Genomic DNA, 10,669 nt, shown 5'->3' on the forward strand with positions numbered 1-10,669 from the left:
AGGGGAGGGAGGTGAAAAAGGGGAAGGGTGAGAAGGGGGGTGGAGAATGGTGGCCGAGGGTGAGTGGTAGGAGGTACGGGGTTGGAGGGGGTGGACATTCTTCGGGGGGGTGGATATTCTTCAATTTAATAACGGGTGGAGCGCCCACCCGACTCAAACTGAGGATGTGAGTGGACGCAAAGGCGATTTGACGATCTGGCTCCATCGCTCGAAGACGCGAAGTCTGGAGACTTGAAACAAATTTACCTACACGGTCTTCGTTCCTAAGTGAGAGAGGGACGCACGTCATGGATTGCTACGGCAACGCCGCGATTTTCCTCCCATGAAAGGGAGTTTGAGAAGAGTTGGTTGGATTGCGCACATTAAGTCCCACAAGGAGGCGCGATAGGTCCCCTCATTCTTCCTAAATTTGCGTTGCTCGGTGGACATAAGCTCATGCGTTTGCGGCAACATTGGAATTATTTTTTGCGACAGGTTGATATCTAGAGAAATAATCCCGGCCTCTTAGAATTCAGACAATATTTCGATTTGATTTAGGGAATGGGAGTTGAAACGGGAAGTACATATTTGAGACTCTTTCCCTAATACATATACATGGTACCCTACAACCTACCTCGAGGGCGTCTGTCAGGGTTGATTCAACACTAGGTATGCAATATAAAAAAATAGAATTTATCAATTGTTATTTGCTAATACATGTGCAAATTAATTCAAACCATTTGAACTATAGGAACAAGCACTGTAAATTTTATTAAATTAATAAAAATATTACTTTTTCTCCCCTAAGCGCGGTATTTTACAGTAACTCTGATTCCTTATCATTCATTGGAAAAAGGACATATCAAACCTATCTATTCTACACTTAATCTCTAGGATTTCATGCTCTCTCCTGCCGTAGTGGGATAGGGGGTAATAATAAATTTTCGACGTGACCGCTAAAGCTTGACCTGCTTCCAATTAATGCAAGAAATTAAATCTGTACTTGAGCCTTCGCTCCATGATTGAACCCAACCTAGTTCTTCTGATAGTCCAGATAAACCATCAATAATAATCTAAGGTTATTGAAGCAGCGTTTTATAAATTTTTAACTCTCCTACATTCCACGCGATCTATTTCGGCTATAAAACCGAATTCAAGTGAATCACACATTCCAGCATCATATTCTAAATTATGCCTAGATTGCAAAAGATAAGATTTCTCGTCAGCCTCATAATCTCTCCATACTTCCCCAATACTCTTCCAATCCTCGTAGATCTTCATTAGAGGTCTCCAAATATTCTGTAACACATTAAGTCGTGCAGTAGAGTGTTACATGGATGTCAGAGGTTGTCGAAGACGCTCAACTTCCTATTGACTTTGAAAATTTTGCGGTTTCATCAAGGGGAAATGAGAGGGGAGACAGAGAGAGAGAAAGATCCAGGATATTCGAAATAAACGACAACCTCCCCCGAGGGCGAATAGAGTCCAGAGGAGAGGATCGCCTCTACGAAATATGTATTCTCCCGAACAGACTGCAAGTCCGGACCGCAACTTGGCCCTGTGACGCCTCGAGAATTGCTGCAACACCGCACTCGGATGAAAAGAATCACTTATTCAGAGGGCTCTTTTGAATATCCGCGTTGAAGAGGGCAGTGATTGACGGCAATCGGAAACAGCGGGATGAGAAAGCGATTTCGACAACAAAATACCATCTTTTCAGCATCATCACGTCGTATTTAAACGATTGTCATTTCATTCCCTGAATAATGGAGGTAAGTTTTATTTGTCACCATAAATATGCGTGCATTTCAATATGATGACTCATAAAAATAATAAAAACGCCAATGAATAACACAGAGTATCTTCAAGACACCTGTGGTAAACAATATCATCATTTTATAAGACGTAGTATTAATTTGTCTCGCGTGATGGCCAATGATAAGGACGTAGGTGCGTACCATGGCCTTTGGCAGGGTGAAACCAATGGTATTTTATGTAAATTCAGAGTACGTAACTTGATATACGGGGATCGAGATGGTGCGGGGGCTAACGTACTGGCTTCCCACCATGAGGGCGCGGGTTCAAATCCCGGCGGTGTTGAATATTTTTCAGAGGTATCTCGATCCCTACTTGAGGTGCTTTGTGGAGGGCACTTTGAGTGAGTACGCCGTCCGTCGGATGGGACGTTAAACTGCGGACCCCTTGGCGCCTTTCGTAAAGAGTAGGCTAATGCCGACGCCGGGTTTCTCTCCACCCTTCATCCTTTCCTATCCATCCCCTATGGCGCAAATGACCTTAGCTGTCGGTCGCCTCCCCTCAAAACTACTACTACTACTTGATATACGCACTGGCAATCTCGATGAGGGAAATATTTTTCCTACAAGTTTACAAATGCGCACTTAAGGATACGTACTGTCCAGGTTGACTTTGACGCGTATATAGTATGTTACTGTTGCACTGAAATACACATAAAATTGTAAATATAAATAATAATATATAAATGTACTCAAAGCTCTAAGATCACTTAAGCCATTTTTTTATTAAAATAAAGGAAATAGCTATTTATTTGACAGTTAATTGCACTTATTATTCGCACAAAACACTAATAATGATAATTTTATGCATTAATAAAATGATTTTATGTGGAATATCAATGGTACATTGACTAACCTGGTACGAGTGTCAGTCATGAGTGCGTAACATTCAATTTGTCATGCAACATTCAGGAATTCATTATTATCACAAAAAATAAAATTTTAACGCACTGATCTGTAAAAATATCACAGTTAACAAAAGATGCGCGTTTTGCACGGAGAAAAAAATCACTATTCCCGTATATAATAAATTTCGGGATATATACATTAGCACACAATTGTTTGTCCAGTATTTCGATTGTTATTAATAGGTCATCTACTGGTTAGGGAAGGTTTTGGATGGACAAAAACCACCAAATAATTCTCTTATCTCTCCTTACAAAACACAACCTAACATCCTACTCTACAAAAGAGTCCCTCTTTCCGTATACTTCCCTCCTCCCTTCATTCCTTCCAGCATTCCCTATCCAATTCCTGCCCTTCAATCGTTTGCCCAACATCCTCCCCTCTATTACAGTCTTCCTCATCCCACTGCCGATCAATACACCCTTCATCCATTTTTCCTGTCTCCTTATGATTTCTCCCAACAATACCCACTCCTCCACCATCACGCCTAGCGTCACCTCATTTGTTTTCTTTTTCTGGTCACTTCAAATGTCCCATCCTTCTACAAACTCAAATTTAAACTCTCCAATATAGATCTATAATTTTGCATAAACGACCATGTTTCCACGTCGTCAAAATCTATATTAAAGTTTTAACGAGACTTTTCTTAAAATCCTCAATCAAAATTCTTTTCAAGTGATTCGATATGAAGATTAAAATCAAAGTTCCACTCTTAGCGAAAGAGCGAAAGACATTAAAGGTCATGGCGATCGGATGTGGAAGAATAAACCGCCTTGAAAGCCGCACTCGCGTAAGCGAGCTTCAACCTTGTGGCGAAATGAGTGGCCTTCAGAGAGTAGCCCTCTAATTGAAAACACGCACCCTCATTATTCCAGATTGAATTGACAATTAGATGAGGGTTGAACACGCACAAGTTTTGAAAAACAAGGACGTTCGAGTGGATACATTTGACCCACATCTGCTTCCACGCAATACCCCTCTAGCCACCGTAAAGGCGTATGGTGGGGGCTGTTTGAGCGCCTGCATTTTATGCTTAAATATTGATTCGTTCAAATACTACTACGTCCAATAAATGCGCGAACTGAGGCCATAAAAACTTTATTTTGAAATATCTAGTCTACATCTATTTTGTCCCCTCCAAAGTCCTCTCCATTCGTAGGCTATGCATTTCTTATTCCATCACTTAATGAATATCAGGAATCTCAGATTGCACCAGTTCTCGCATTTAGTGCACAGACTACGTATATAAATGTTTTCACTTATATTAATGAGTCTGTGACAGAGTCTATTTTATCTTATTTTATCACGATGTTCTTTTCTTCCAATATTATTTGATGACATAGTAATTCCCTCTATTTTGCAAGAAAACTCAGGTATCGAGGACGTTGGAAAATGTCGGATTAAAAAGTCTTGCCTTTTCTTTTAGTAAATCAATGGCTCCCCGACATAATTCCTCCATTACGCGCTTATTTTCATCTCGTGAAAAATTTAAAAACAAATCTAGAGGATGTCCTCCGAATATTTTTCAATTCTCTAATTACAATTTTCCCTCACCCCATCCAAAATGCGTACTTCGCCCGTATACCGAAAATGTGATCCAAGTAATGCGGGGTGACATTTTAATTTAACACTTACGTCACAATTTCCTACTGCTCGTCTCGTGAAACTTACTTCTTTCCGAATTAGCTAATAAAAAGTTAGGGGCCATGAAAAGAATACTTGGGAAATGTAATGAGAGAGTCAAGGAGCTTTGTTATTTCACGTTAGTTAGGCCCCACCTTGAGTATGCTGCAAGTGAATGGGGTCCTCATAAAGTAGGCTTAATTTTTGAACGAGATCGAGTGCAATGAAGAGCAGCTAGATTTGTGATAAGTTGTGAACAAGGTAGCAGTTTTACGATACTATTGGAATAATTAGAATGGGAGTCACTAGTTGACTGTAGGCTTAAATACAGGTTTAATTTAGTGTGTAAAATTGAGGCAGGTTACTCATCTGAGGATGTTAAGGGTGCATTACAGACCCCCACTTACTACGGCAGAACAGATCACAAACGTAAAATCAGGCAGAGAGATATAAGTAGGGATGGATTCAATATGAAGTTCTTTCCTCATACCGTTAGCGATAAAAAATAGATATGACAGCAATTATGCAGGAGATAATAAGAATTGATAGTGTATACTACCTTGATCAAAAAGTTCCCGGAATAACCACCGTGTGGCGCTCCCATCGTTCCGATTTGAGTTCTGTTTTTTTGTTAAATTGGTACATCTGTTTTTGATATTCCCTTTAAATCTTAGTGTCATAACTTGACATTTGCAAAAGTTACGTAGCCAAGAGTACATCTATCTCTGTGTGTGTTGGCGATTTTTTACAATTTCAGAAATGGATTTAAATTTGCAACAACGAACTTGTATTGAATTTTGCGTAAAAAACGGATTTAGTGGCGCACGGACGTTGGAAATGTTGGAAAAGTGTTTCGGAAACGATTCTCTAAAAAAAACGGTCGTTTACCAGTGGCACGAGCGGTTCAGAAGTGGTCGTGAGTCAATCGAAGATGATGAACGCAGTGGCAGACCATCGACATCGAAAGTCGGTGAAAAAATTGATAAAGTAAAAGAAATGTTGGTCAATAACCGCAAATTAACCATCAGAGAAATAGCGGAGGACTTGAACATTGCCTATGGATCCGCCCAAGACATTGTGGTTAATGATTTGGGTTTCCGTCGTGTAGCAGCAAAGTTGGTGCCAAAAGACCTCAATTTCATGCAAAAAAGAGACCGTGTTGACGTCGCAAAAGACATGATTTGCGAGGCTGAATCCGATCCCACATTCATCAAAAGGATCATTACTGGAGACGAGACGTGGGTTTATGAGTACGACACGCAATCCAGACATCAGGGAAGTGAATGGCGTTCACCAAATGAGCTGAGACCAAAAAAACCACGTCGTTTTCAGTCAAAAAAGAAGGCAATGCTGACGGTTTTCATGGATTACAACGGTGTAGTGCATCATGAATTTTTGCCAGAAGGCCAGACAGTAAACAAAGAGTATTATTTGGGCGTTATGAGACGTTTGCGTGAAGCAATTCGCCGAAAGAGACCAGAAATGTGGGCAGAAAACTCGTGGATTTTGCACCATGATAACGCACCGTCGCACAGTGCTATCATTATTCGTAATTTTTTGACGAAAAATGCAACAAATACCATCCAACAGCCACCGAATTCACCTGATTTGGCTCCCTGTGACTTCTTTCTGTTCAATCGAGTTAAAAAACCATTACGGGGAACGCGTTTTAGCAGCCGAGAGGAAGTAATGGAAAAATCGCAGGAAGCACTGATGGACATACCGAAAACCGAATATAAAAAATGTTTCGAGGATTGGATCAAGCGCTGGCATAAGTGTGTTGCAGTCGATGGGGATTACTTTGAAGGGGACAATATAGATTTAGATGAATAAACTTGTATTTTTAATTTTCTGAATAAATTCCGGGAAATTTTTGATCAAGGTAGTATATCTGTCGATATCCTGCGTGTTATTTTTTTTATCTAAAAGACCCATTTTTTAACAGTTCTGCATAATGATTTGAATATGCGTATCCAGTTATTGAATATTATCGCATGTCAGGAATTTCTTTCGTGCGATTAAATTTTTTCGAGCGCATAATTACAGTAATATTTGGGTAGAGGTAACGCGATTGTGATTATGCATTCATGGTTCGCGACCTAACACCCCCCGCCACGCGTTATTGCAGCGGATTACGGGGTGTTGCGCAGATGTAGATGTAGGATTGGCCAGCGCAGTCTTCCGATGTTATGTCCCATAAAAAGTTTAATATAAGCGTCCTAGTATTTACCTTGCTCCAAGTTGCTCAATTCGGCGCCATGTATCTTCTAGTTAATACTTTGCCACTTTTTTCTTTAACAATTTATAAAGAGTGCCCTTTTTGATATTTAACTCTGATTTCCATTTCATATTTTCCATAGTCTTCTCGCGTTTGACCACCAGTTGTCTTCAGGCTATCGATTAGTTTCATGATATACCCTTAAACTTCACACAACGGTACTCCTATGCCCTGATTAACATCCTCTTATTTTTCTAGTGCCCCTATTACGAGCACAAAATAAATATCTTTAACAAAGGCCAATTAAAAAATGAGGTCCCATGGTGTAATGGTTAGCACTCTGGACTCTGAATCCAGTGATCATTCAAATCATGCATTTCAATTTTTTTGAATGCATTTCAATGCAGTTCAAATCTCGGTGGGACCTATAACTTTTACTGGCGACCATTGGTTTGAATTCATTTTAAACTCATCTTTGGATATCTTTAGGAAAGGGTAATGGACCAGATGTTTCTCTCCTTTGGCACTTGCTCCGAAGGTGTACGCCCAACTAAACGTAAATACAAAAATCTGTTATTTTTGCTTCTTATTCACCAGATCGGAAATCTCTCTCTACCAAAGTTATTAGCTCCCTTGAAAATTTTAACCTTAACAAATGTTTACAATTCGTTATTATCACAGCACTATTTCCCAAGTCAATGGAAGCGAGCCTAGATCAAACATAAATGGAGAAATTCTCAAGAGAGGAAAGAACTCAGTCCTATTCCCTTCCTTCCAATCGTACATCTAAAACCTTGAAAACATTTCTCCACGAACAAACTATTTAATTCATAAAGGATATTTACATTCTTTACCTATCACAATCGGCATTTTTCCATGGATGCTGCTACTGCTTTAGTCAAAATAACTGATTATATACGACGCACAAATTACTATGACTACTTCAGCCATTTTTTTCGAATTTCACTTTTTAATCTTTTTCTATTACTCTTGTGTATTTTGATTTTTTTCCTTCTTCCCCCTAAATATGATATTTTTTCAATGCACAACGGATTCTGCGGGTGTAATTGCATTGATTACTGCAGTAGAGATATGTGCCTACTATTCTTCAACGGCTACAAATGCAAACGGTTTTTCATGCATCATGTTTCTACATTCGGATTGCATCTACACACGCACAGTACTCCGCACGCCGCCGCAAGGGGGTGTTAGGTCACCAGCCATGCTTACACAATCGCCATCATGTTACTTCTACACAAATATTAGTTAGATCATGCAGTGAAGTAAAGCTAATTACACAATAAAAAGTACCTACATGCAACAACATTCAATAACAGGATCCGTATATTTAAATCATTCTGTAGGACTGTTAAAAAGATGGGTCCATAAAATAAAAAGAATAACATGCGGGATATCGACAAATATACACACTACCCATTCTAATTATTTATTTATTTTATTTATTTATTTACACAATTACGTTGCAATTACTCAAATTTCCTGGTGGCAACGGTCAGGTTAGGTCAAAGATAACTACTAACAACGAAAATTACATACAAACACATAAAAACAGATAAGAGACAAAATATTTTTACATACAATTACACTTCCACATCACATACAAATAAACTTCCACATCACATACAAAATGCCGTCCACATCACATACAAACAATATTTTCAAAACTACAATGAAGTTTATTACCCAGTGGCTGCTTTACAATTCAACTTAAAACTTCTAAAATTGGATGGAAAGGGCTCAAACAAACCACCAGGCAGCTGGTTCCAATCAATTATAGTTCTATTTAAAAAAATAGTATTATTTCTTATTTGTTTTTTGAGTCCTTATTTTTATTTTGAGGCTATGGTCGTTTTTTTCCCTTTAAGTTAGGCTTTTCTATCCCTTACATCTACGTGAGGGATTTCACGCCTTTCACTATACTAAACATAGCCACTAACAATTGAATATCAGCATGATATACTTCCAACCCCGGAATAAATATGCAATGAACACTCTTGAACCCCATATGTTTGTTGTAAGTACACGCTCGTACTTGTGCAGGTACTCTTTGCTTCTTCACTTCATTCCACCCAACATCTCTCAAGTTTTCCTCCTTCTGACTCGCTTACCCAACATTGCCTCCTCTTTCGAATTTCGCTCTCCCCGCAACACCCATCAACCGCTCATTGCCGCTCAATGTATCTCCCCTCCCCCAATCCTCCATTCCTGTCTTCTCCCGATTACTTCCGACGCCCTTCACTTCATCACGCCGAGCATATCTTCTTTTGTTTTCCTATCCACCCTGCTAAATGTAAGATCATTGATTTACGATATTCATTTCCTCACAAATGTGTACGATTTACGACTTTCGTGGATTATTACTGGTGATAACACATAAATTAAATCAATTCTTAAAGTACAATGGAATAGCGAATTTAAAAAATATTTTTGATGAAGTAATGAAATATTTCTTTTTTGCGAAAAGAATAGGTGTGAGATGACTTTTAAGTTTCAATATCTTGGAAAAATGGCTCCTTCATCAAAATACAAGTTTCAATTTTTGACGAGTTTCTGAGTTTTTGGGCAAAGCCATTTGTTGAATGACAGGAATTTTTTTTAATTATTAAAAAAGAAGAAAGGTATACTGTCAACGACTAATCTCCGACATGTTTCAGTAAAATCAATTGTCCTTATTGATTTTCACGAGTAATGAATCATAATTTCTTTCCATAAACGCAGAAATTCCTTCGCAATGGTGTGACATGTTCCATAATAAAAATCATGAACACGATCGTATTTCATCAGTCACTTTTCAGCAACATTAATAATAATGTTAGTAATTTCAGCACATTTAGCATTCAGCACAATCAGTTGTGGAAGTGCGAGGTGGGGATCGAGATGGTGCGGGGGCTAACGTACTGGCTTCCCACCCTGAGGGCGCGGGTTCAAATCCCGGCAGTGTTGAATATTTTTCAGAGGTATCTCGATCCCTACTTGAGGTGCTTTATGGAGGGCACTTTGAGTACGCCGTCCGTCGGATGGGACGTTAAACTGCGGACCCCTTGGCGCCTTTCGTAAAGAGTAGGCTAATGCCGACGCCGGGTTTCTCTCCACCCTTCATCCTTTCCTGTCCATCCCCTATGGCGCAAATGACCTTAGCTGTCGGTCGCCTCCCCTCAAAACTACTACTACAAGTGCGAGGTGCCTACAGGGTCTAAGGGTCTACAAATGTTTCCAGACAAATTAATTAAAAGACAAAGTTGAGAATTCTGTTAATGTCTGTTCTGCAATCACAACCTTCCATCTACACACCTTTCCCGAGAATATGTTGAAATAAGACTTGAATATGTTTGTTAAATTATTATTCATACTTATTTCAGCTATACAAATAATTCTTTGTTGTTTCGGACAAACCTTTGTAAAAGTGACGGACGACGGATGAATCCTAATTTTATAGACATAATAAAAATGAAAAAGGCTTATGTTTGCTTATATACTACCTGTCCAATAAATGTGCGAACTGAGGCCATCAAAACTTTATTTAGCAAAATTTAGTCTACATCGATTTTGTCCCCTTCAAAGTACTCTCCAATCGTAGGCTATGCACTACTTATGCCATCTAATGTTCCACTGTTTAAAGCACCCTTGGAAGTCCTCGGCAGTTAGACTTTTTAGTTTTCTCGTCGTTTCTTGCTTTATTGTGTCCACATCTTCCCAGTGATGTCCCTTGATCACATTTTTGCATTTTAGGGAATAAGAAAACGTCCTAGGGGGCGAGATCTGGATAATTAGGAGGATGATCAAGGATAGCGATTGAATTTATTTCCAGAAACTGGCGAACAATCAATGCTGAATGTGCAGGTGAATTGCCATGGTGAAGGATCCATCCATCATGTTCGGTTAAAATAGTGTGGAGTGTTGAATTTTCCTAAATTCAGTTCATCAGCTGTCATTCGACCATTTTTTCGACGATCGGTAAGGACAAGGGACCACACACGATCAATGTTGTCGTCAACACAGGTGGTTGAAGGTCGTCCCTGCCCCATTGTTACGCCTCCCCTCTTGCATTCAAGATTTAAAAGAACCTTAAAGTCTGCTACCTACCTACTGCGCCGTCAACGGATCCTCG

Source organism: Hetaerina americana, unplaced genomic scaffold (assembly GCF_022747635.1).
Source record: "Hetaerina americana unplaced genomic scaffold, ioHetAmer1.1.p SCAF_7, whole genome shotgun sequence".
NCBI lineage: Eukaryota > Metazoa > Arthropoda > Insecta > Odonata > Calopterygidae > Hetaerina > Hetaerina americana.